The following is a 26,076-nucleotide window of genomic DNA, read 5'->3' on the forward strand; positions in this document are numbered from 1 at the left end:
CTGCCCTCACCCTCTCTCTCTAACTCCCCCCTCAGCCTCTCTGCCCTCACTAACTCTCTAATTCCCCCCTTAGCGTCTCTGCCCTCACCCTCTCTCTAACTCCCCCCTCAGCTTCTCTGCCCTCACCCTCTCTCTAACTCCCCCTCAGCCTCTCTGCCATCACTAACTCTCTAACTCCCCCCTCAGCGTCTCTGCCCTCACCCTCTCTCTAACCCCCCCCTCAGCCTCTCTGCCATCACCCACTCTCTAACTCCCCCCTCAGCGTCTCTGCCCTCACCCACTTTCTAACTCCCCCCTCAGCGTCTCTGCCTTCACCCTCTCTCTAACTCCCCCCCCCTCAGTGTCTCTGCCCTCACCCTCTCTATAACTCCCCTCCTCAGAGTCTCTGCCCTCACCCTCTATCTCCCCCCTCAGCGTTAATGCCCTCACCCTCTCTCTAACTCCCCCCTCAGCCTCTCTGCCATCACCCTCTCTCTAACTCCCCCCTCAGCCACTCTGCCCATACCCACTCTCTAACTCCCCCTTCAGCGTCTCTGCCCTCACCCTCTCTCTAACTCCCAAATCAGCGTCTCTGCCCTCTCCCTATCTCTAACTCCCCCCTCGGCGTCTCAGCCCTCACCCTCTCTCTAACTCCCCACTCAGCATCTCTGCTCTCACCCACTCTCTAACGCCACCCTCAGCGTCTCTGCCCTCACCATTTATCTAACTGCCCCCGCAGCGTCTCTGCCCTCACCCTCTCTCTAACTCCCCCCTAAGCGTCTCTGCCCTCATATATCTAACTCCCCCCTCAGCCACTCTGCCCTCACCCTCTCTCTAACTCCCCCCTCAGCGTCTCTGCCCTCACTCTCTCTCTAACTCCCCCCTCAGCGTCTCTGCCCTCACCCTCTCTCTAACTCCACCCTCAGCGTCTCTGCCCTCTCCCTCTCTCTAACTCCCCCCTCAGCGTCTCTGCCCTCACACTCCAACTCCAATCCAATCCATATCATGCGCAATGTTTGGTTTCTGCACATGTAATCACATCGCAGAACAACAAACACCTCTGCTGATTGCAGAGGTGCTTGCGGTGTAGAGCAGCCAGCAATCGCAAATGGAGGCAGGGGGTGGAATGCACCTCCTCCTGCATTTGCATTGCTTGAGGATCCCACATGATAAGCTGCTGTGAGCAGCTTGTCATGTGCAATCCAAACTGAATCAGGCATCTTCTAAAAATGTATATAAAATATAACATCAATGGCGAGGGTTTGGCTGGCTTATCTGGGGAGGACGGAGGCCAGAACTGATGCATACCTCCCAACATGACCCTCTCCAGGAGGGACAAAATGCTCTGCTTCTGGATTTTCTTCTGAATGCATGATTACCTTGATCTGTCTTGAACAGGATAATTAATAAGAAAGGTGTTTCAACACAGGTGATGTCAATCATAAATTAAGACAGAAGGGCAGAAGCAGAGCAATGTGTCCCTCCTGGAGAGGGTCATGTTGGGAGGTATGCTGATGTTATATCTTATATACATTTAAGCTGCAATGCAAAGTTTCTTTGGTCTCGCAAGCCGACCTACAACTGCAAGCCTGAGAGAGATGAGACTTACTCAGGCTGCAGTCGCAGCGTCACAGCCACCGATGGTCGTGATGTTTTTCTAAACTGCAATTGCAGTTTGTTATGATCACAAATAGAGGCAGGGGGTGGAATGCACCTCCTCCTGCGTTTGCACTGCTTAAGGATTGAGGATTAAGCGTTATACACATGCCACCCCCGGGTCAATAGCCTAACAGCGCACCCCCACTCTCTCCTGCCTTACCATCACTTGCACCACCCCCCATCGTCCATGCCCACACTGCTGCTCTTTCTAACTCCCCCCTCAGCGTCTCTGTCCTCACCCTCTCTGCCCTCGCCCACTCTCTAACTCCCCCCTCAGCGTCTCTGCCCTCACCCTCTCTGCCCTTGCCCACTCTCTAACTCCCCCCACAGCGTCTCTGCCCTCACCCTCTCTCTAACTCCCCCCTCAGCGTCTCTGCCCTCACCCTCTCTCTAACTCCCTCCCTCAGCCCTCACTAATTCTCTAACTCCCCCCTCAGCGTCTCTGCCCTCACCCTCTCTCTAACTTCCCCCTCAGCCTCTCTGCCCTCACCCTCTCTCTAACTCCTCCCTCAGCCTCTCTGCCCTCACTAACTCCCCCCTCAGCATCTCTGCCCTCACCCTCTCTGCCCTTGCCCACTCTCTAACTCCCCCCACAGCGTCTGCCCTCACCCTCTCTCTAACTCCCCCCTCAGAGTCTCTGCCCTCACCCTCTCTCTAACTCACCCCTCAGCCCTCACTAACTCTCTAACTCCCCCCTCAGCGTCTCTGCCCTCACCCTCTCTCTAACTCCCCCCTCAGCCTCTCTGCCCTCACCCTCTCTCTAACTCCCCCCTCAGCTTCTCTGCCCTCACCCTGTCTCTCTAACTCCCCCCTCACCCTCTCTCTAACTCCCCCCACAGCGTCTCTGCCCTCACCCTCTCTCTCTAACTCCCCCCTCAGCCTCTCTGCCCTCACCCTCTCTCTAACTCCCCCCTCAGCCTCTCTGCCCTCACTAACTCTCTAACTCCCCCCTCAGCTTCTCTGCCCTCACCCTCTCTCTCTAACTCCCCCCTCAGCGTCTCTGCCCTCACCCTCTCTCTCTAACTCCTCCCTCAGCCTCTCTGCCCTCACCCACTCTCTAACTCCCCCCTCTCTCTAACTCCCCCCTCATTGTCTCTGCCCTCACCCTCTCTCTCTAACTCCCCCCTCAGCCTCTCTGCCCTCACTAACTCTCTTACTCCCCCCTCAGCGTCTCTGCCCTCACCCTCTCTCTAACTCCCCCCTCAGCGTCTCTGCCCTCACCCTCTCTCTAACTCCCCCCTCAGCCTCTCTGCCCTCACCCTCTCTCTAACTCCCCCCTCAGCCTCTCTGGCATCACCCACTCTCTAACTCCCCCCTCAGTGTCTCTGCCCTCACCCACTCTCTAACTCCCCCCTCAGCGTCTCTGCCCTCACCCTCTCTCTAACTCCCCCCCCTCAGTGTCTCTGCCCTCACCCTCTCTATAACTCCCCCCCTCAGAGTCTTTGCCCTCACCCTCTATATCCCCCCTCAGTGTTAATGCCCTCACCCTCTCTCTAACTCCCCCCTCAGCTCTAACTCTCTAACTCCCCCCTCAGCATCTCTGCCCTCACCCTCTCTCTCTAACTCCCCCCTCACCCTCTCTCTAACTCCCCCCTCAGCGTCTCTGCCCTCACCCTCTCTCTCTAACTCCACCCTCAGCCTCTCTGCCCTCACCCACTCTCTAACTCCCCCCTCTCTCTAACTCCCCCCTTAGTGTCTCTGCCCTCACCCTCTCTCTCTAACTCCCCCCTCAGCCTCTCTGCCCTCACTAACTCTCTAACTCCCCCCTCAGCGTCTCTGCCCTCACCCTCTCTCTAACCCCCCCCCCCTCAGCCTCTCTGCCATCACCCACTCTCTAACTCCCCCCTCAGTGTCTCTGCCCTCACCCACTCTCTAACTCCCCCCCTCAGCGTCTCTGCCCTCACCCTCTCTCTAACTCCCCCCCCCCTCAGTGTCTCTGCCCCCACCCTCTCTATAACTCCCCCCCTCAGAGTCTCTGCCCTCACCCTCTATCTCCCCCCTCAGCATCTCTGCCCTCACCTTCACTCTAACTCCCCCTCAGCCTCTCTGCCCATACCCACTCTCTAACTCCCCCTTCAGCGTCTCTGCCCTCACCCTCTCTCTAACTCCCAAATCAGCGTTTCTGACCTCTCCCTCTCTCTGGGCGGGATTCTCTAAAATCCTTAGCCCAGTATCGCCGGCATTCGCATTTCTAATGACCGCATATTCTCTAAAATATGCGGTAATTAATGCAAGGGACAGCTCTTGCGGTAAGAGCTGTCCCTTGCGATGCGGCGCCGTTGCTGGACTTCCGGGTCTACGACCCGGGAGTCCGTCTGCGCATGCGCAGACCGACGCTCCGGCCGCGGGGCATGCTGGGAGGGATCCGTGACGGATCCCTCACACAGCGCTGCGGTAAGAAGCCCATAGGCTTCTGCAGGGGATCGCCAGCTTTTTCTGGCGATTCCCTCTGCAGCGCTGACACTGCGAAGGGGGGTTAGAGAATACAGAAATGCGGTAAAAACCCCGATAATGGGGTTTTTACCGCATTTCTGTGATAGAGAATCTCGCCCCCACTCTCTAAATCCCCCCTCAGCAGCTCTGCCCTCACACTCCAACTCCAAGTACGATCCAACCCATATTATGCGCAATGTTTGGTTTCTGCACATGTGATCACATCGCAGAACAACGAACACCTCTGCTGATTGCAGAGGTGCTTGCGATTTAGAGCAGCCAGCGATCGCAAATGGAGGCAGGGGGTGGAATGCACCTCCTCCTGCATTTGCATTGCTTGAGGATCCCACATGATAAGCTGCTGTGAGCAGCTTATCATGTGCAATCCAAACAGGAACAGGATAATTTATAAGAAAGGTATTTCAACACAGGTGATGTCAATCATAAATTAAGACAGAAGGGCAGAAGCAGAGCAATGTGTCCCTCCTGGAGAGGGTCATGTTGGGAGGTATGCTGATGTTATACTGTATCTTATATACATTTAAGCTGCAAGGCAAAGTTTGCTTGGTCTCGCAAGCCGACTTACAACTGCAAGCCTGAGAGAGATGAGACTTACTCAGGCTGCAGTCGCAGCGTCACAGCCACCGATGGTCCTTATGTTTTTCTAAACTGCAATCGCAGTTTGTTATGATCACAAATGGAGTGGAATGCACCTCCTCCTGTGTTTGCACTGCTTAAGGATTGAGGATTAAGCGTTATACACATACCACCCCCGGGTCAATAGCCTAACAGCGCACCCCCACTCTCTCTTGCCTTACCATCACTCGCACCACCCCCCATCGTCCATGCCCACACTGCTGCTCTCTCTAACTCCCCCCTCAGCGTCTCTGTCCTCACCCTCTCTGCCCTCGCCCACTCTCTAACTCCCCCCTCAGCGTCTCTGCCCTCACCCTCTCTGCCCTTGCCCACTCTCTAACTCCCCCCACAGCGTCTCTGCCCTCACCCTCTCTCTAACTCCCCCCTCAGCGTCTCTGCCCTCACCTTCTCTCTAACTCCCCCCTCAGCCTCTCTGCCCTCACTAACTCCCCCCTCAGCGTCTCTGCCCTCACCCTCTCTCTAACTCCCCTCTCAGCCTCTCTGCCCTCACCCTCTCTCTCTAACTCCCCCCTCAGCGGCTCTGCCCTCACCCTCTCTCTAACTCTCCCCTCAGCCTCTCTGCCCTCACCCACTCTCTAACTCCCCCTCTCTCTAACTCCCCCCTTAAGCGTCTCTGCCCTCACCCTCTCTCTCTAACTCCCCCCTCAGCCTCTCTGCCCTCATTAACTCTCTAACACTCCCCCCTCTCTCTAACTCTCCCCTCAGCGTCTCTGCCCTCACCCTCTCTCTAACTCCCCCCTCAGCGTCTCTGCCCTCATATATCTAACCCCCCCCCCCCCCCATCGGCGGCTCTGCCCTCACCCTCTCTCTAACTCCACCATCAGTGTCTCTGCCCTCTCCCTCTCTCTAACTCCCCCCTCAGCGTCTCTGCCCTCACACTCCAACTCCAAGTACGATCCAACCCATATTATGCGCAATGTTTGGTTTCTGCACATGTGATCACATCGCAGAACAACAAACACCTCTGCTGATTGCAGAGGTGCTTGCGGTGTAGAGCAGCCAGCAATTGCAAATGGAGGCAGGGGGTGGAATGCACCTCCTCCTGCATTTGCATTGCTTGAGGATCCCACATGATAAGCTGCTGTGAGCAGCTTATCATGTGCAATCCAAACTGAATCAGGCATCTACTGAAAATGTATATAAAATATAACATCAATGGCGAGGGTTTGGCTGACTTTTCTGGGGAGGACGGAGGCCAGAACTGATGTTATATCTTATATACATTTAAGCTGCATGGCAAAGTTTGCTTGGTCTCGCAAGCTGACCTACAACTGCAAGCCTGAAAGAGATGAGACTTACTCAGGCTGCAGTCGCAGCGTCACAGCCACCTCCTCCTGCATTTGAATTGCTTGAGGATCCCACATAATAAGCTGCTGTGAGCAGGCTGAATGAATTCACTGGCTGAATGGTTAAACCTCTCTTCGCATTTATAATTATTGCATATGTTTATGCGATAATTATACCAAAGGACAGCTCTTGCGTTAAGAGCTGTCCTTTGCGGTGAGAGTTGCCGGGTCCCTGCAGGTCCCGGCGGCTCCCCCCTCCCTCACACACCCGGCGCTGCTGCTGCTGCGCCGGGCTCTCCTCCTCCCTGCACCCAGAAGAGGATCAGTGCAGGGAGGAGGTCACAGGTCCGGCCAGCACAGCTCTGTGCTGCCCGGACACAGATGAGGGGCAATGCAGGGAGGTGGGGGTCCATGCGGGGCATCGTTGCGGGGCTTCGGTGGGATGCGGTAGAAGCCCATTGGCTTCTATGGGGCATCGCCAGATTTTTCTGGCGAAGCCCCCCGCCACGGTAACGGTTTTTTTACCGCATTTTTCGCTTAGAGAATCTCCCTCTGGATACCTATGGCAGGAGGATAACACTGGTCAGATGGTTAAACAGGAGGACTGGATACCTATGGCAGGAGGATACCACTCGCCGGAGGGTTAAAAAAGGACTGGATACCTATGGCAGGAGGATAACACTGGCCAGATGGTTAAACAGGAGGAATGGATACCTATGTGGCAGGAGGATGCCACTGGTTGGTGGTTAAACAGGAGGAGGAGATACCCATGGCTGGAGGATACCACTGCCTGGATGGTTAAATAGGAGGCTGCGCAGAAAGGGGACTACCCTGGAAATGTTATCACATTTTTGCAATGCAAATCACATTTCTGAGAAGCGATTGCAAGTACTTTGCAATTGCATCATGGGTAGGGACTAGACATGCGGGCGGCCTTGCCTTGTGACAACACATTTACGCTGCAAGGCACAGTTTTCTTAGTCTCGCAAGCTGACACACAACTGCAAGCCTGAGTAAGATGACACTTATCATGTTGTAGTTGCGGAGGGACACTGCGTCCGATGGTCCCGATGTTCCGCTAAACTGCAATTACATTACAGTTCGATACGATGAAATATGCAGACAGAGGGTGACAAGGATCGCACATGATAAGCTGCAGCGAGCAGCCTATCATATGTGATCTAAGCCAAAATCTCTCTGCTATGAAAGCCAGTGACAGCTTCTCATCACTTTCCGCACACAGGGAGATTGACAGGAGTGGCCGGAGTTTGGGTGAGGCACCCAGCCATTTACAGGGAGTGTCAACAGAAAATGCAGGTGGACTCGGCTATTTATCGTGTGCGACTTCTCCCCTCGGAGAATCGCACAAGTGTCTGGCCAGTTTTGCTTAGGCTGTAGTCGTAAAGGGACACTGGGACCAACGGTCGCAATGTTCCTCTAATCTGCAACCACAGTATGATATGATCACAAATGCCGGCAGGGGGTGGAATGCACCTCCTCCTGCATTTGCATTGCTTGAGGATCCACGTGATAAGCTGCTGTGAGCAGCTTATCATATGTGACCCAAGCTGAATTTATATAAAATATAACATCAAAGGCGAGGGATTGGCTGGCAACTTGGGGCGGATGGAGGCCAGAACTGATTTTATATTTTATATAAATATACATTTACGCTGCAAGGTAAAGTTTCCTTCGCCTCGCAAGACAGCCTGCGACTGCAAGACTGAGTAAGGGGAGACTTACTTAGGCTGTAGTCGTATAGGAACACCCCGACTGATGGTCGCAATTACCCCTAAACTGCCATTGCATCGTAGTTTGATATGATCACAAATGGAGGCAGGGGGTGGAATGCACCTCCTCCTGCATTTGCATTGCTTGAGGATCCCACGTGATAAGCTGCTGTGAGCAGCTTATCATATGTGACCTAAGCTAAATTTATATAAAATATAACATCAAAGGCGAGTGATTGGCTGGCAACTTGGGGAGGATGGAGGCCAGAACTGATGTTATATTTTATATAAATATACATTTACGCTGCTTGTCATAAGCCGGCGCCACAAGCTGTAATAGAACAGCTGGGAGAAGGGGTGCGGGGTGAGGCAGAGGCGAGAGAGCCGGGGAAACCCGAGAATTTTCTGGGCTTGCCAGTCTGGGCATTAAGGCATAGCCTGGAAAATTCTCGGGATTACCAGTGAAGGGGTTAAGGATCACACATGATAAGCTCCTGCGAGCATCTTATCATATGCGATCCACACTGAATCAGGCATCTTCTGAAAACAAGGCGAGTGATTAGCTGGCTTATCTGGGGAGGTTGGAGGCCAGAACTGATGTTACATTTTATATACATTTATATTGAAGTTGTACAGCAAAGTTCCTTTGGTCTCACAAGACGACCTACAACTGCACGTCTGAGAAAGATGAAAATTACTCAGGCCACAGTCGCAAAGGGATGCTGCAACCGATGGTCACGATGTACCTCTAAACTGCGATCGCAGTAAGATTACATTGAAGAGTTTTCTTCTGAAAATGTATATACAATATAACATAAAAGGCGAGTGATTGGCTGGCTTTTTTGGGCAGGATGAAGGCCAAAACATATGTTATATTTTATATACATTTATACGGCATGGCAAAGTTTCCTTGGCCTCGCAAGACAACCTATGACTGCAAGTCTGAGTAAGATGAGAATTATGGTGCCCATACACTTGTCAGATGTATTTGACATCCCCTCCAACCCGATGCGTGGTCGGGGTAGGGAGATCGGACGGGCTGCACATTAAATGTATTGTATCGGACCAACCAGTCACATCGTGGGTGCTTATGTGTAGCAGTGGGTTCCGTGTGGCGGGCAGTGGGGTCGGCGCAACAGCTGGGAACTATTAGCGCTATTTGCCTGGCGGGGGGGGGGAGCGGCTGCTAAATGTGAAGAAATATTTTGAAAAGACTAGCTGAACGCTAATTGGCTGAGAGAATTCTCTCAACCAATAAACAGCCGGCCAGTCTTTAAAAAATATTTTTTCACATTCAGCAGCCGCTTCCCACCCGGCAAATAGCACTAGTTCCCAGCCATTGCACGGACCCCGCTGCCTGCCCTGCACCACACGGACCCCACTGCCCGCCCCCTGCACAGACCCCGCTACCCACCCCACGGGGGATATTACATGCAATATATCGCATGCGATTTATTGCATGTAAATTTGGCCCATCAAGTGCCAAATCGTAAGCGAGCCTCCCGGGGAGCTCTCAAGGTCAAACTGGTAAGAACAAGTTGGACTAGTGTATGGGGGTTTTAACTCAGGCTGTAGTTGCAGGAGGACACCGCGTTCCTCTAAACTCCTATCGTGTAGCAGTTTAATTGGATTGCAAATGTAGCCAGGGGGTAGTATGCACCATCTCCTGCATTTGCATTTCTGTGAGCAGCGTATCATATGCGATCCAAGCTGAACAAAGCCCTATGTAAAGTAAGTTTACATTGAAGAGTTATCTTCTGAAAATGTATATAAAATATAACATCATAGGTGGGTGATTGGCTGGCTTATCTGGGGAGGTTGGAGGCCAGAACTGATGTTATATTTTACATACATTTACATTTAAGCTGCAAGGTGAAGTTTCCTTCGCCTCGCAAGCCCACCTGCGATTGCAGGGCTGAGTAAGATGAGACTTAAGGGGTGAACACACGGAGCAAATTTGTGCTATTTTCTAAGCAATCTGACTAGATTTCTTAGAAAGTAAGCACAGATCTCTCCGTGTGTATGCTCCGAGAGATTAAATATCTCTTGCTAACTAAGTCAGTGCATGCAGTCCCAATCTAGTTAGATTGCTTAGCAAATGACTGCAAATCTCTCTGTGTGTACAGAATGAGAGATACTGATCGCAATCTCTCATTCTGAACAACTACCCGGCCTTTTTTTGCTTAAACAATATTGCGGAGAAAAATTGCTTAGCAAAATTGTTTAGCACAAATCTCTGCATGTGTATGTGCTTTGCATGGGAGATCTTGACACCAGCAAAATTGCTTAGCACAGATCTCTACGTGTGTATGCTCCTTTACTCAGGTGGTATGCACCTCCTCTTGCATTTGCATTGCTTAAGGATCACACATAATAAGCTGATGGGGACAGTGTATAAAATGTGATCTAAGCTGAATCAGGACCTATGTAAAGAAAGATTACATTAAAGAGCTCTCTTCTGAAAATGTATATAGAATATAACATCAAAAGTGGGTTATTGGCTGGCCAGTAAGGGGAGGTTAGGGGTCAGAACTTATGTTATATTTTATATAAATTTAAATATACAGGTACTCCACCAATTTACCAACAGCTATTTTAATCCAGACTATATTCCACTATGATATTTGTCTTTGTTCAATTTTCTTTTTGTGATATTATTAAAGAGGTCGCCAGTTTACAGTGTGAGGGTGCAAGCCCAATCTCCTGTTTATAGGGAGCGGTCCCAGAGCGTCTGGGGACATTCCCCAATCCAGAGAGCCAGGGAGCGTTCCAAGGTCCAATATTTCTACCCTTTCCTTCAGATGAGGATAATTCTAACCTCCAGACTTGGTGATAAAGCTGATCAGTCACAAGTTGCTTCAAAATGTCGGTCCACTATCCAGTTCCAGTCTCCTGGTTACTTGCATTTATCAAGTGATATCTGGAACCCTTCATCATCGCCTCTTTGCACTATATTCTGTGTGTCAATAAACATTACTTTTCACTTATATCCAGTAGTGCTTATGTTGTTCTTGCCAAAGCCGCACAGGGGAAATTCCTAGTGACTGTGATTATGTATAGGTATAAACTCATCCTATATGTTTAGTTTAACCTTTCTGGTGCTGGAATGGTTCCTCATCCACTCTCTACCCACTGTCATCCCTATGGCCCCTGACGTCTCCCGCAGAATAAAGGCATGCTATTAGCTGTGGGACGTCACTGTCGATATCGTTCAGTGTGTACGCGCAATATCGGTGGAGCCCGTTGTCTAGTGTGTATGGGGCTTACAGACACGAGAGCATATGGCTGTACAGCTACAGCTAAGATGTAACCGTGGAACATACAGTACTGTAATACTGAAGACCACTGTAATTACAGTACATAGCAATAAATAATGATGTTCCGATTTACATCTGTTTTTATTCATTAAGAATTAAGGTGATGCTTCTAAAATGTTATCGCAGATCAGTTATTGGTTACGGATGAATGGCTCATCAACATATACTGTATTAGCACAGCACAGCTGGGCTTTGGTGTAAGAAACCCTGCAAGTACCTCTATAATCTACCAGTACTTGCACTTGTCTGCAGATAGCTAGAGTCCATAGAAGACTTGGGAAAGTATCCGCATCAACACAAGTGAGACAGATAGAGCGAGAGAGAGAAAGAAGGGGAAGATGGGAGAGAATCAGAGACAAAGAATAGTAGAGGAAGGAGAGAAGAAGAGAATAAAGGGAAATGAGAGTGAGTGTGAGACAGAAGGAATAGGGAGAAACGGGAGAGTGAGAGAGGTGGAAAAGATGGTAGAGCGAGAATGAAAATAGTAAGATTGAGGAGGGGATAGAGGGAGATATGGAATAGGGGGAAATGCGAGGGAATGAGCAAGTATGAGAGAAATGGAAGGGGGGAGAGAGAGAGAGAAAGAGAGAGAGAGAAAGAGAGAGAGAGAGAGCGAGAGAGAGAGAGAGAGAGAAGGAAATAGAGAGAAGAGAGGGGGTTGAGAGTGTGTGTGAGTGTGACAATGAGAAAGATATTTTGAGATGTGAGAGTGTGAAAGAGAATAGTGGAAATGTGAGAAAATAAAATATAGGATGGCAGAAATGAGAGAGAGAGAGAGTACGCGTGAGAGGGGGGGTAAGGGAAATGGGAGATAGAGGATAGTGAGAAATAGTAGACCATGTAAGAGAGAGGGAGTATAGGGGCAAATGGGAGTGTGAGACATAGACGGGGTAAAGGAAATGGCGGGGGAGGGGGAGAGTGAGAATAGGGGCAAATGAGAATGGGTGAGCAAGTGTGCGAGAGAAATAAAAGGGGGAGAGAGAGAGAGAGAAAGAGACGAGAGGGGATGATAAAGTGTGTGAGTGTGACAATGAGAGATATTGTGAAATGCAACAGTGCGAAAAAGAGGATAGGGGAAGAATAAAAGATTGTTGGAATAGGGGGGAAAAGGAGCAATGAGACAGAGAGAGACAGAGAGAGGAAGGGAAACGGGAGATACAGGGGTTAGTGGAAAATAGTAGTCCATGTGAGATAGAGGGAGAATAGGGAGAAATGGCCGTGTGAGACAGAGAGGAAATGGGGGGCGGGGGGAGGGACAGAGCGGAGGAAATGGGAGAGTGAGAGAATGAATAAAGGGCAAATTGGAAAGTTTCCTTATAGGCACATTGGTATGTAAGGATACTTAGGGGGAAATTTACTAAGATGGGAGTTCGATTTCACATGGGATGTTGCTATGGGCAACCAATCAGTTACTATCTATTATCTTCTAGAAGGTGCTAAATAAAGAAGTAGATTCGAATTGAATGTGAAATAGAACTCCCATCTTAGTAAATATCCCCCTTAAAGTTGCATTTATTTCACCATTAACCCCCCATAACTACATTGGAAATTTTCTGTGGAATGTTGTCCAGCAAAACAGATATTTCCTCACCACTATCTGTGCCACTGATGCCACAACTGTTTCTCTTTATCTGAACTATCCAATTACTCCGGCACTAGTAAAGCACCAGCCACTCTCCCTCATTGGGTTATATGGATCTGTAGACCCCATTCATTTTCTAGGCAGATCTCCTTAGCTCAGGATGGAAATGGTAGTGTTTACAAAACATTCTACGGACGCCGACAAATCTCGACTTACACTCCAGCCAATGTGATTGGAAAATACATTATATGTAAGTTACAAGAGGGAAAATGATCACATACTTACCTGCTATTAAATGGTGCCCTCCGGGATACCAGATGTAGGGGGTGAGGGAATTCCAGCAGATGTAACGGGATGCACTTCTGTCAGAACATCTTTTCCAACTTCCTGAGTCTCCTGTACATTCCAGGAGTGCGGACCAGCATAGATCGAAATCTATAAAAAGGGGGGAAACACTCATATCGGGGGAAATTTACCAAAATGGATTCCCTAAAAATTCGTATTCGTATTTGTATTCGTAGGAAATACGAATGTGTACGAATGATAGTGATCTTGAAAAAGTCGTGTTCCGGAGTGTAAGTTACTACAAAGTCGTATTTTTAAAATTCGTATTTTCCGATGGTGTAGGCATTCGTATGTTGGTTTACGCATGTTTTCGTAGTGTCGTAGATTCGTAGGTGAAATACGAATGTCGTAGAGATTTTTGTCTGAAAACGCCGTTATTTCACGAATTTGTCGTGAAATGAAATACGAATTTTCGTATATTCAACCACATGGCTCACTACGAAAATGAAACTACAAGCGTGATTGGTGTATCTCTTTTACACTGGGGAGGGCTCTCACACCCATATATAAGTCGTGGAGGCGCCAAAACTTGTTGTGGGTGTAGTTTGGAGTGTGTAGGAGAGAGGTGCAGTGGTGAGTTGTTTGGTGATTTTTGGTGAGTTTGTTCAAAGTGATTTCTGAGTGTGTATTGTTCTGAAATGCTATTGTTTGTCTTGTCCTTTTCAAAGTTTGTCCCATTAGGTTTTTTTTTTGTCCTATAGTCGATATTTGTGTGTGTTTGTGTGTGTGTGTGTGTGATGTGTTTTTCAAATGATAACACATGTGTTCCATTGAAGCCGGTGAAATACACTTTAAAATAGACCTTGTCAAGGAGGGTGTATTTTATTTCACGAATTTTTGTACGAATCGTAGTTGTTTACGAATCCGATTTTACAACTTCACGAATACGAATTTTTAGTACATGAGGAAAACACGCCTAGCTCATGCAAAAATCATTCATATTCTATCGATGGTGTAGACTTTTCGTACACATGCGTAGTCGTATTTTGATATACGAATACGACCTCAATATCACAAGTTCACGCCAAGATAATTTCCACGATAGTACGATTTTTTTACTTCTTAAATTACGAATTCACGAATACGCCAGAAATTCACGACAATACGCCTACGAATACGACTTTTTTCACTTTTATTATACGAATCCATTTTGGTAAATGTCCCCCATCATGTCTAACATGACTGAGCCCTGAAATGTCTTTTCGCAATTGTTGTTCATTAAATGCTAATAAATCTATGTATTGGATGACATGCAAATAAAAGTAAAGCGTGGAGCACAGACACAATATATGTAATTCAACCTAATGGTACAATCACATTGTAAATAAGCTGGAAACTGATTATACTGTAGCCGCCGGCCAATGTAACAGGTGAAGAATAGTCAGTGCGATGAGCTGACGCCTGGGAACCGTGTAATGTATATTGAGCTATGTAAGTACCCACCTGAAGTAGCCCAAGTAGCCCAACCATGAGAGGGAGAGTGATCAGATAGTATACAGGGCATTGCGGGGGAAATACAGAAACCAGGGTCTCCTTATAGAACAGATGCTAAACCAACTAAAATACTGATTTATTAGAAGATGATTATAATACAGTTCCTCCATCCGGTGCGTTGTCGGCCGCTGGAGCCGTCATTTGAGCTCACACCGACCGGGGGTGGCGGGCTGCAATAAGTAAAAAGTGACAGCACTCAAACAGGGCTTTCTCATCCGTAGTTGTTCTAAATATCTTCTAGTGTGTACCCAGCTTAAAGCCACAGGCTGTGGGGTCACATGACTGTCCTCTATGTCCAGTATAAGGTACCGAATAGTACGGTGGAGGTCTATAGTACTGATACAGGGATTGTCCTATACTGGGACAGGACAAATCTCACATCCAGGTCACTAGAGATGAGCAACATTTATAACTGTAGCAAAATGTCCCATTTTCCACTGACATTCATGTTTCCTAACCACCCACACACACACAGGAATAATGCCACAGACCTACTTGTTGTCTATTAATTCCTCCAAATGGGCACTTACTAAACACAGAGCAGAACGGCATCCTCTGGCATGGGGAGCAATATCAGAGATGCTGTAAGAAATCCATGCTCTTCTTTAGTACTTTCTGATGCCACCGAAGGACGCACACTTTCCTGGACGCCTTATGGTCCTTATACACACTGGGTGAATGGGGACAGCGATGATGGGAAAATCATCCCCAGGGCCAGGGCTATAGCGGTAGGCCTCATTTACTACCAGAAACTGGGCCGTAGCATTATTATGATATATGTTGTTTGTCAAAATGATTTTTTCTCAATTTTCCTTTTAAAAGTATACTAATAAAAGTTTCATTCACATTTCAATATTGATATAACCTATTTCACGTAACAGTATGTCCCCCCCCCCAAAAAAAAAACAACTGTTGCATCCTTTCATTTTATCCAGAGGGATAACCCTTTATTAATAACACTATGTCCAATACTCTTGAGGGCACCACCAACTTAGATAGACTGCATGGGAATTGACACCCCTCCATAACCCTTTTATTATACATTTTGATTTTTAATACTATAGGTCAATGGTTCTCAACCTCGGTCCTCAAGGACCCCCAACAGTGCACGTTTTCCAGGTCACATGGCAGGTGCACAGGTGCACTCATTATTCACTGACACATCTTAAAAGATCCACAGGTGGAGCTAATAATTTCCCCTGTGATTCTGTGTGGAGACCTGGAAAACATGCACTGTTGGGGGTACATGAGGACCGAGGTTGAGAACCACTGCTGTAGATAACAGTAGCTGAACCTTTGCATAGGACCTCCCAGTATGCCATCATGGCATATTAAAGGCCCATACACACTGGGAGATTTTCAACTGAAAGCTGCTCAATATTGTCGTTTAAGCTGCTTTCAGCTGAAAAGCCGCCCAGTGTGTATGGGGCAGCGGTGATGCCGCTCCCGCATCATCGCCGGTGGCCACCACTCATCTGCTGGTATTACCAGCTGATGACCGACAGGGTGAATGGCTTGAAAGTCCCCACTGGGAAAATCATTTCAATGGGCAATAATTGCTCTGTGTGTGTGCACTAAGTGATTCAGCCCAGCGATTTTCTCCATCATCGCTATTGTCCGCAGGGTAAGACAGCACTAGCGCTGGCTTTCCTTCTAGATGGCGATGCTTTGCCTATTAAAATAGGCAATGCCCCGCTCAGCACGATCGCTCAGCACACAGCATCGTGGATGCACCATGATGTGTGCTGAGCGATCGTGCTTAAGCCCATCACTCAGCACGGAGCACGGGTCACCAGTCTGTATCCCCCTTTAGTGTAAACAGTACTATATAATCCTCACTCATCAGAGACAGCTCGGAAGGAGGAGTGTCTCTATTGGCATGAAATGCAAGACAACGAACCACAAATTCACACCAATGTAAAGGCCCATACACACTGGGTGACTGTCACAAGAAATCCGCTCAGTTTTCTCGTTTGAGCGGCTTTCATCATGAAAGCCGCCCAGTGTGTACGGCCGGGCAATGAGCAGTGATGCGCGCTCCCGCATCATCCCCGGGAAAGCCGTTCATCTGCTGGTATTACCAGATGAGCGGCTTTGAGGACGGCTTTCCATAGCGCTGCGCTATGGAAAGCCGTCCACCCCCTGCTGATGGCGCCGTACAGGGGGAAAGCCGCTCAGTGTGTATGGACCTTAACACCACCAGGAGGATGAAGCATGTACAGTATGTATATATATCACTTAACCAACCTTCAATAAGGTTGAGTGCTGTTTTGTATCTCTGCTATATATACTGTATGTGTGTGTGTGTGTGTGTAGTCACAGTATTGCGATGCTACCATGAATTACTGTGAGCGTAATAATTACATCTAATAATACCACAAAAATTAGTGTATAATGGGGCAGATGTATTATGCCTGGTGAAGAGCCCTTCCCATTCTCACAGCCCCCTCATGTAGCCACCTGTACCCCCTAATGTTACCAGCCTGTGCCTCCTCACCTACTCCCCTCAGCAGCACTCTCCTCTCCCTGGGCTCCGGCCTGCGTGTCCTCTACCCAATAATATTACCAGCCTGTGCCTCCTCCTCACCTACTCCCCTGAGCAGCTGGCTCCTGTCCCCGGGCTCTAGCCATATATTTACATATAGGCATTATATGTTACTCACAGACTCTACAGTATCTCCAGGGCTTCCGAGTCCAAATACTGTCCCACTGATGATGGGCAATGTTATGCCGACTCATGTAAGCTGGGCAGCTAGAGAGTGAGCAGGTGTTCTAGCCACAGGCTGGATCTTCTGCAGAACCCTAAGTGACATCATGTGGAAATTCACAATGGATGGAATTTAAGATCTTTATTGATGCTGCTCCTGTGGATGGTGTTGATCCCATGTGTGTATGAAAAGGTGACGGTACATGGAGATCTTCTAGCTGCTTCCAATCTATACTCCAGAAGAAAAGATGTTGGCGAATTTGGCCGTTCACACCTATACGCTGTTTTCGGTCGTCACAATGGAGCTGAAAAGAGAAACACGAACATAACTATAATATATAAATAATAACTATAATGACCGCTCAGCTGTATAACTCCATATATGGCAGCAATGTCTCTCCAGAGGCAATCAATGAAGCATTATTCTTGTACCGCAATCTAGGTAAACAAGGGAAGCATTATTCTGGTACCTCAACCTAGGCAAACAAGGGAAGCATTATTCTGGTACCTCAACCTGGGCAAACAAGGGAAGCATTATTCTGGTACCTCAATCTGGACCAACAAGGGAAGCATTATTCTGATACCTCAACCTGGGCAAACAAGGGACGCATTATTCTGGTACCTCAATCAAACAAGTGAAGTATTATTCTGGTGGCGGTACACGTCCTCCGACCTTTTCATACCCCCACTATCCCCGTCGGTGTGGAGTTGAATTTATATAGTGTGGCGAGCGCCCCGTGCCCCGCGAGGGGACGCGGATTACTTCACATATATCCCGCGTCCCCTCACGGGGCTCGCTGCGCTCGCCACGCTTCAGGCTCGGTGGCTCGCTGCACTCGCCACTAAAGTCAACTCCACGCCGACGTGGATAGTGGGGGTATGAAAAGGTCAGAGGACGCTTACCGCCGCCCCTCGCGGGCTCGCTGCGCTCACACGCTTCAGGTTAGTGTTGATAGTGGGCTGGCTGTGGACCTTGTGGACACATTCACAACACCAATATCATTCATCTGACACAGTAATGACAACAGGAGTTAACGAAAAACTGTATTAATTTATAGAAGAAAATGATTATATATGAACAATAAAGACAATGATTACATACAAAGATAATTATCACATAGAACAATAAATATAATTCAAAAATAACAATAAGAAAGATAACGATGAAATCTAACAATTATTATAATTAAAAATCATCAAGAGTCAATTTCATTTAGCGAGCAGAGTTAATGCTTGTAACATGCGTGGGAACGGGGTGTCACCTGCTAGGCATTTCCGCCATACGAATTCCTGCATATAGCTGTCCAGGTTCTGCCGAGCTGTGCCCCTCTGGCGCTTGTTACGCCATTTAGCGCATCCCCACAGTCGCTCTATATTTTGAGTGTGCGCTCCACTCTGCAAGTCTATAAAGTTATATTTGTGGTTCACGCGCGCGTGAACGTATACAGCCCGCTCCAGTGCTTCTGTGCTGTACGCAAGCCAGCAGTCACTGAAAATGCTCGTGCCGGGCTCTATATTGTCACAGCTTGCCGCCATAAGTGTGGAAGCGTCCCGTTGCGGGACAGGCATTATGAAGCATTGACCCGTTTCTCTACAGACTCCGCCGAACACCCACTGCTGTGGGAGCACTCGGCCAACATTAGCCTGTCGTCGACCAAAAAGAGTTTCATCAATTTCAACGATCATGCCTGGGCCCCCAATGCGGCGCTGTGGCTGTGCCAACAAGTCCAGCTCACATGCCTCCCGCATTAAGGCGTTGTACATGACTGCTGTCTTATTCGACATATTGAGGTGACGGTCACAGAAGTTGATAGAAGTCAGCTCCTCACCAGCAGAAGATGAAGCGAACTAACTTCACCAAAGAAAGTCGGCGTCCTGGGAAGAAAAGGGCTGCCCTCAGACTCTCCTTCTTCCCGCAGCTCTTTATGTAACAACGCCATTTGTACTCCTTAATGGACAGCCGCATGGGATGTCCATTTGCGCAGGTGGCTGTCACCGGCAGAAGAGAATGGTCCTGCAGAAAACGGACAGCTTCCTCTTCGGTCTGCGCCAGACTGAACAGACTCACTGATACTGATGAAGATGCAGCCATTCCGATGGAAATCACAGTCAACGTAATCCTATGGAACGTAATCCAAAGTAATCGGATCAAAATCACAGCAAAATCACCTCACGACACCTCACGAAAACACCAGCTCAGCAACACACTTCTTCTCTCCTCACAAAATCCCCTCAGAGTGAAATTCTGCCAGATGTGCCAGAGGGCGGGATTACGAATGGGCGGGATGTGTTAAATCGCATCGCATGCCATACAAAGGCATACAATGGCATACAATGCAATGCGATTTGTACTTCATTAGCACCTCCCGATCATTTCAAGGGAAAATCAGGTACCGTCGCATCGCATGCCTTAATTAGTGGCATGCGATGCGATATATCGTGCACCCAGAAAATACACAAGTACCCTTTATTCTGGTACTACAATCTGGACAAACAAGGGAAGCATTATTCTGGTACCCCAACCTGGGCAAACAAGGGAAGCATTATTCTGGTACCTCAATCTAGACAAACAAGGGAAGCATTATTCTGGTACCCCAATCAGGGCAAACAAGGGAAGCATTATTCTGGTACCCCAATCTGGGCAAACAAGGGAAGCATTATTCTGGTACCCCAATCAGGGCAAACAAGAGAAGCATTATTCTTGTACCCTAATCTGGGCAAACAAGGGAAGCATTATTCTGGTACCCCAATCTGGGCAAACAAGGGAAGCATTATTCTTGTACTCTCAGTTGGCCGAGCAGCTACTTAGAGGAAGAGAGTAAATTCCTCTGTACTGAAAAAGAAAGGAAAATAAAGTAGTGTTAAATACCACTGAGGATTTAAATTGAATTGACATTTCATAATACACATAAACAAAAATTTTACAATAAATGAATAAATATCGTACATAAAACAAATAAAAGCACAGGCACCTATGACAAATACTGTGGGCTGGATAGTTCATTGGGGATCCGTTCCTATATATACTGCCATCAGTAGGGGTCCACATATAGTAAGCACAGTCTCCAATAAATCTCTCTGTGGATGAGTAAGGTATATTTACCATAAATGTCCACCTGGGGAATTAATCCGACATGGAATGCATAGCAGCAGTATACTACGTAACGGTGATAGCAAGTGAGGAGTCTCACTGGAGTATCTGCGGCTGTGGAAAGTTCCCAAAGATTGGCCGCTGGTCCGGATCCAGTATAAAGTACAGTAGTGCACAGGTTGGAGTGGTAGATGCCACTCTTGGGAGACAGTACAAAGAATGGCAACTAGAATGGTGCATGGCCTACATCACAAAACGTACCAGGAAAGACTAAAAGATCTTAATATGTATACTTTAGAGTAGAGAAGGGAAAGGAGGGACATGATAGAAACTTTCAAATATATCAAGGCTTTTAACAAGGTACAGGTGGGAGACATTCTACACAGGAAGAGGAGCAACAGGACATGTACTGAAACTAGGAAGATTCAGGGGAAATTTGAGGAAGAATTGCTTCACAGAAAGAGTAGTAGATAAGTGGAATAGCCTCCCATCAGAGGTGGTAGAGGCAAATACAGTAGTACAATTTAAACATGCATGGGATAGGCATATTGATATCCTTACAAATAAATAAGGATCAGATATGGTTTGAGGTAACGGGGGAAATTTACCAATATGAAAAACCTAGTTTTTCATATTGGTATTTCCCCTACGACTGCATACGACTGTTTCAGTCGTATTCCGGAGGGGAATGTACAAAGCAGTCATATATGACTGCTTTGTAACCCTCCGATGGTGTAATGATTCGCTTTAGCTGGCCATATATACGGCCGCTAATACGAATTCGTACAGGCAGTCTGCACGGATCAGACAGATCCGTGCAGGCTGCAAGGTGTAAAAAAAATTGAAAAATGTAATAAATAAAAAAAAAAAAAGGCGTGGGGTCCCCCCCACAGCTGTAACCAGCACCAGGCTGAAGGAGCCGGGGCCGGTAATTAAAAATCAGGGAACCCGACAAATAGGGGTTCCCCGATTTTTAACAACCAGCCCCAGGCACCAGGTCCGGGGCTGGTTCCCAAAATACGGGGGACAAAATGACTAGGGGTCCCCCGTATTTTAAGAACCAGCCCCAGGCCAAACCAGCCAGCAGGGTAATGCCACAGCCGGGGGGACACTTATTATATAAGGTCCCGCGGCCAAAACATTAACCCTACCGACCAGTCAGCCTGGCCAGGGGCCCTGGGGGAGTGGGGACCCCCCCAATAAAGGGGTCCCCCCCCTCCAGGACTTACCTGACCAGGCTGAAGCCTGGTGCTGTCCTCGATGCCCCTGGGCGGTGGGCATCGAGCTGATAGTGGTGTAAAAATAGAATAATCTATTGTCTAATACTGGGGCACTATGAGTCCCAGCAAGCCTCCCCCGCAAGCTGGGACTTGGAGAACCACAAGTCCCAGCCTGCGGGGCATTAAAGGGCCCACTGGGTCTTGTAGTGCCACAGTATTAAAAATAGTACAATAAAACACACTGACACACATTTAAAATAAAACTTTAATACATACAAAGCCCTTACATACTGATACTTACCTATCTTCCTCCTGTAGGTAGCCCTGGTCCTGATGTCCTGTGTCGTCTTCTGGTCCATGTCGACGTCGATCATAGATTATTCTATTTTTTACACCACAATCAGCTCGATGCCCACCGCCCAGGGGCATCGAGGACAGCACCAGGCTTCAGCCTGGTCAGGTAATTCCTGGAGGGGGGGGACCCCTTTATTGGGGGTTCCCCACTCCCCCAGGGCCCCTGGCCAGGCTGACTGGTCGGTAGGGTTAATGTTTTGGCCGCGGGACCTTATATCATAAGTGTCCCCCGGCTGTGGCATTACCCTGCTGGCTGGTTTGGCCTGGGGCTGGTTCTTAAAATACGGGGGACCCCTAGTCATTTTGTCCCCCGTATTTTGGGAACCAGCCCCGGACCTGGAGCTGGTTGGTAAAAATCGGGGAACCCCTATTTGTCGGGTTCCCTGATTTTTAATTACCGGCCCCGGCTCCGTCAGCCTGGTGCTGGTTACAGCTGTGGGGGGGACCCCACGCCGGTTTTTTTTTATATATATATTTTTTTTTATATATTTTTACACTGCAGCCTGCACGGATCTGACTGATCCGTGTAGGCTAAAGCCAAATACGACAGGGAAAGCAAGGTGTATTTCCCTGTCGTATTTGCGTGGGTGTTTTACACCACTTAGCAGCCGTATTATCAGTACGGCTGCTTAGTACATCAGGAACCACCATTCTTTTGAATGGTGATTTCTGTCGTATTCTATCGATGGTGTAGACATTCGTATTTGTAAATATAAATACGAATGTTCCATCTTTAGGAATACGAATTGTTGTATTTTCGGGATTGTAAATCCCGAAAATACAAATGTGTAAAAAATAGGTGTATTTCTGCCTACGAATACACCTATTTTTTACGAATCCATTTTGGTAAATTACCCCCAACATGTTTAAAAAAGGGGCAGACTAGATGGGCAAAGTGGTTCTTATCTGCCGTCACATTCTACGTTTCTATGATGGGCTCTCAGCTCCTATCGCGTTTCACTGTACAACTGGATATGTATATTCCACGCAGTATACGCCAAACATGTTCCTATCAGACGCCACACTGTGAGTAACAAGCCTCTACTAATGGCGGTATATATAGAAACGGATCCCCACTGAACTATCCAGCCCATAATATTTGCCATAGGTGCCTGTGGTTTAATTTGTGTATTTACTTTTTTTTTTATGTGTATTATTAAATGTCAATTTAATTTTATTCCTCATCGGTATTTAGTGCTACTTTATTGTTGTTCCTGTCCTTGTACCTAGTATACTGAGGATCTACTCCCACTCACCACTTCAATGATGTCCCTTGCATCAAGGTTCAGGCTGCAGCTTGCCAATGTAGAGAGCTGACAGTCAAACTGGGATCTTCCAGATGTCATTCGGAAAAGGACCACTCCAAGAGCGTACCAATCCACACCAGCGTCGTACTGTTAGTGGAATTGCATCTGTCAGAATGAGGGAAACAGGTCACTAAATAAATCAGCGTTATATACATGACAGTACCGCTGAGGAATAGTAACATAGAGGGGCACACAGGGAGGATACTGCATGGTACCATGTGGCCACAGCCTGTGGCTTAGGGTGCATTGTCTGCGACGTCACAGGACCTGTTCTGCACATGTGCAGTGAACACACCATAAGATTTGTACATAAACATACAAATCCAAATAATGCCCCTTTCCCACTGCAGCTAAAAAACGGTAAATTGACAATTTTCAGCACAATTTACCGTTTTAAGGCTGCAGTGGGAAAGTGCCAGAGTTGAAATACCGTTTAAAGCTAAATGGTATTTCAACCCGTTTTTAATGCATCCTACACATTAAAAAAACGTTTAAGAGGCAGTGGGAATGCCTCTTAAACGTTATTTAGCCTCCAGGCAGTCCCAGTGCCTGATGAGACCTAGTAGTTCTCACTTTGTGCATGTGTAATGAGTGCACGTGCATAATAAAGAGCCGCTCATTACATATGCGCATATGTAATGAGCGGCTCATTATTATGCATGTGCACTCATTACATATGCGCCGCAAAGAGAGAACTACTAGTTCTCATCAGGCACTGGGACTGCCTGTACCCTGCATGGACCCCCGCTGCCTCCCCACTGCCCTGCATCCCCGTGCAGGTAAGTACAAGGGGAGGGGAGGTGGGGGCACAGGGCAGGTATGGGGGTTAGGCACTCTTTACACTTGGGGGGGGGGGGGGGGGGAGGGATTAGGCACTCTTTACACTGGGGGGAGTTAGGCACTCTACATTTTACACGGTTCACTGCAATGGGAATGGTACTTAAATGGTATTTAAAACGGTAATCTGCTGCAGTGGGAATGCTAATACCGTTTTAAATACCATTTAAGATTACCAGTACTTTAAACTGGTCTGCAGTGGGAAAGCAGCATAAGACCCATAGTGCACAATTAGAACGAAAACAAACAAACCCCTGAAAAATCTCCATAAAAACATTAGAGAGGGATGATCCTGAACCCCGATTCACAGTGAGTCATTCATAACCATGGCCCTTATTCTGATCGGTGCGGATATTCCCGCATTCTTACGGAGCGGTCCGCACGCTACGGTGTTTTGCCGCATGCGGCCATCGTCCGTAGAAACGCCCACGTGTCCTCCGCATTCGGACGGACTCACTCTTTAAGAACAGGGCGTGTTTACGGACGACATACAAACCATGCGTGTGCGGGAGAAACACTCCGATTCGGCACGGTATTACAGAGTATTACAGAGTATGCTCGGGAATACCGCATCCGAACGGGAGCCAAGCGGTGCTACCGCACGTAAGCGGAGTATTTACGCCAAACAACCCACTATTAAGTATCTTCTGCAAGACATCACATGACCCACTTATTCAATTACCTATCCTCATAAAAAACTGCTTATTTGGAATTGGAATCAATTAGATGCCAATATATCCTTACAAGCATGCCTAACACATGCATTGCACACATTAACCCTTACAGCAATGTAAGTGCAATGGTTTGTATTACACCCTGTGTAAAAGATTATAAACAATCTACACATATACTGTTTCAAGTGCAAATAAAACCAACAACTGTGAACTTGCATAAAGAATTTATTTAAAAACACCATTAACATCGAAAAAAAAAAATATAAAATACTAAATTAAAGCAGCAGATCTCGGATGTCCTGCAGGTCTGCTAGAAGGAGCCTCAAATGGTGCTCCGCTCGCAGGACGGCCCCACGCACCCCCTCATCTGCCGGTGTGGTGTCATCTGTGGGCATGTCAAAGGGGCAAAAATTAGTCATGTTATTCATGCATACATTTCACATACTGCGACATAAATTGCACAAATGCTAGGTGACATGTGTGTATATATATATATATATATATATATATATATATATATATATCTATCTATGTAGAGAGATAGAGACACACATAGATAAATAGATATGACACATACATATATACATACATGCAAACTTATTTACTACATACTGTCTTTTTTGGCCTCTACCCTTTACTCTGCAGAAGACATAACAGTCATATTGTTTCTTCTCAGTCACAACCCACCCATGACTAACCAATGACAAGCATGTCATGGCCTCCGTCAATAAGAACTTGTCACAATCTGCTCAGTCTAAGTTCAGTGATGGTTCGTGGCATGGGAGTTATGCAAATGTCAGGAATGCACAGTACACATCCTCAAAATCATAATTCTGTCTAAACCAACCTACAATTCTGTGAGGGCAAAAAAACAATCTGAACTACAGGGGGTGTTTAGGTAGAGGAGGCTCCTGGGACACTGGCAACTTCTGACTCCATTCCAAGGTAGGCTGGCCCCCTACTCCATTTATAGCATACATCCTAGAGTTTATAAATAACATTCACCAACAATATAGATTCCACTATTTGATGGGTCATAATCTACGCTTGCAGCAGGTGATTTTAATCCACAAATGATCCACTCATCCCTTTACTCCTGGATCCTGTTTAACTACAACGGTTATGTGGCAGTCAAAATGGACCTCCAACCCATCCCACAAACCTGTGTAATTGAGAGGTGTCCTGGATGAAAGGGATGCCTTGGACACCCCATCTAACCCGTACCTGTATCTGTAGCTACCCACTTTGGGGTCTATATGAATAGTATGGGCCCAAAATTTTTTATCACCAGTGCTACATAACAAATACCAGTACAACTACTTCATGAATGATGCATTATGTTAACATACCGATCTGCTGGGACTCCGGGGCCTGGCACGCCTCCTCCCCCTCGTCATCAGAATC

At 47.6% G+C, this 26,076-nt stretch overlaps 1 long non-coding RNA gene across 1 annotated transcript in view; it reads right to left on the reverse strand.

Moving 5' to 3' along the window:
• Window positions 1-26,076, reverse strand: part of LOC146045829 (uncharacterized) — a 50,195-nt gene that overhangs the window by 11,842 nt on the left and 12,277 nt on the right. Inside the window, exons 3-5 of the long non-coding RNA XR_014465625.1 lie at window positions 23,111-23,266; window positions 17,146-17,494; window positions 12,929-13,078 (exon numbers count right to left, since the gene is read on the reverse strand). This is a non-coding gene — a long non-coding RNA (uncharacterized LOC146045829). The remainder of the gene's footprint in view (window positions 1-12,928; window positions 13,079-17,145; window positions 17,495-23,110; window positions 23,267-26,076) is intronic.

Source organism: Crinia signifera, chromosome 11 (assembly GCF_055691185.1).
Source record: "Crinia signifera chromosome 11, ASM5569118v1, whole genome shotgun sequence".
Classification (NCBI taxonomy): Eukaryota; Metazoa; Chordata; class Amphibia; order Anura; family Myobatrachidae; genus Crinia; species Crinia signifera.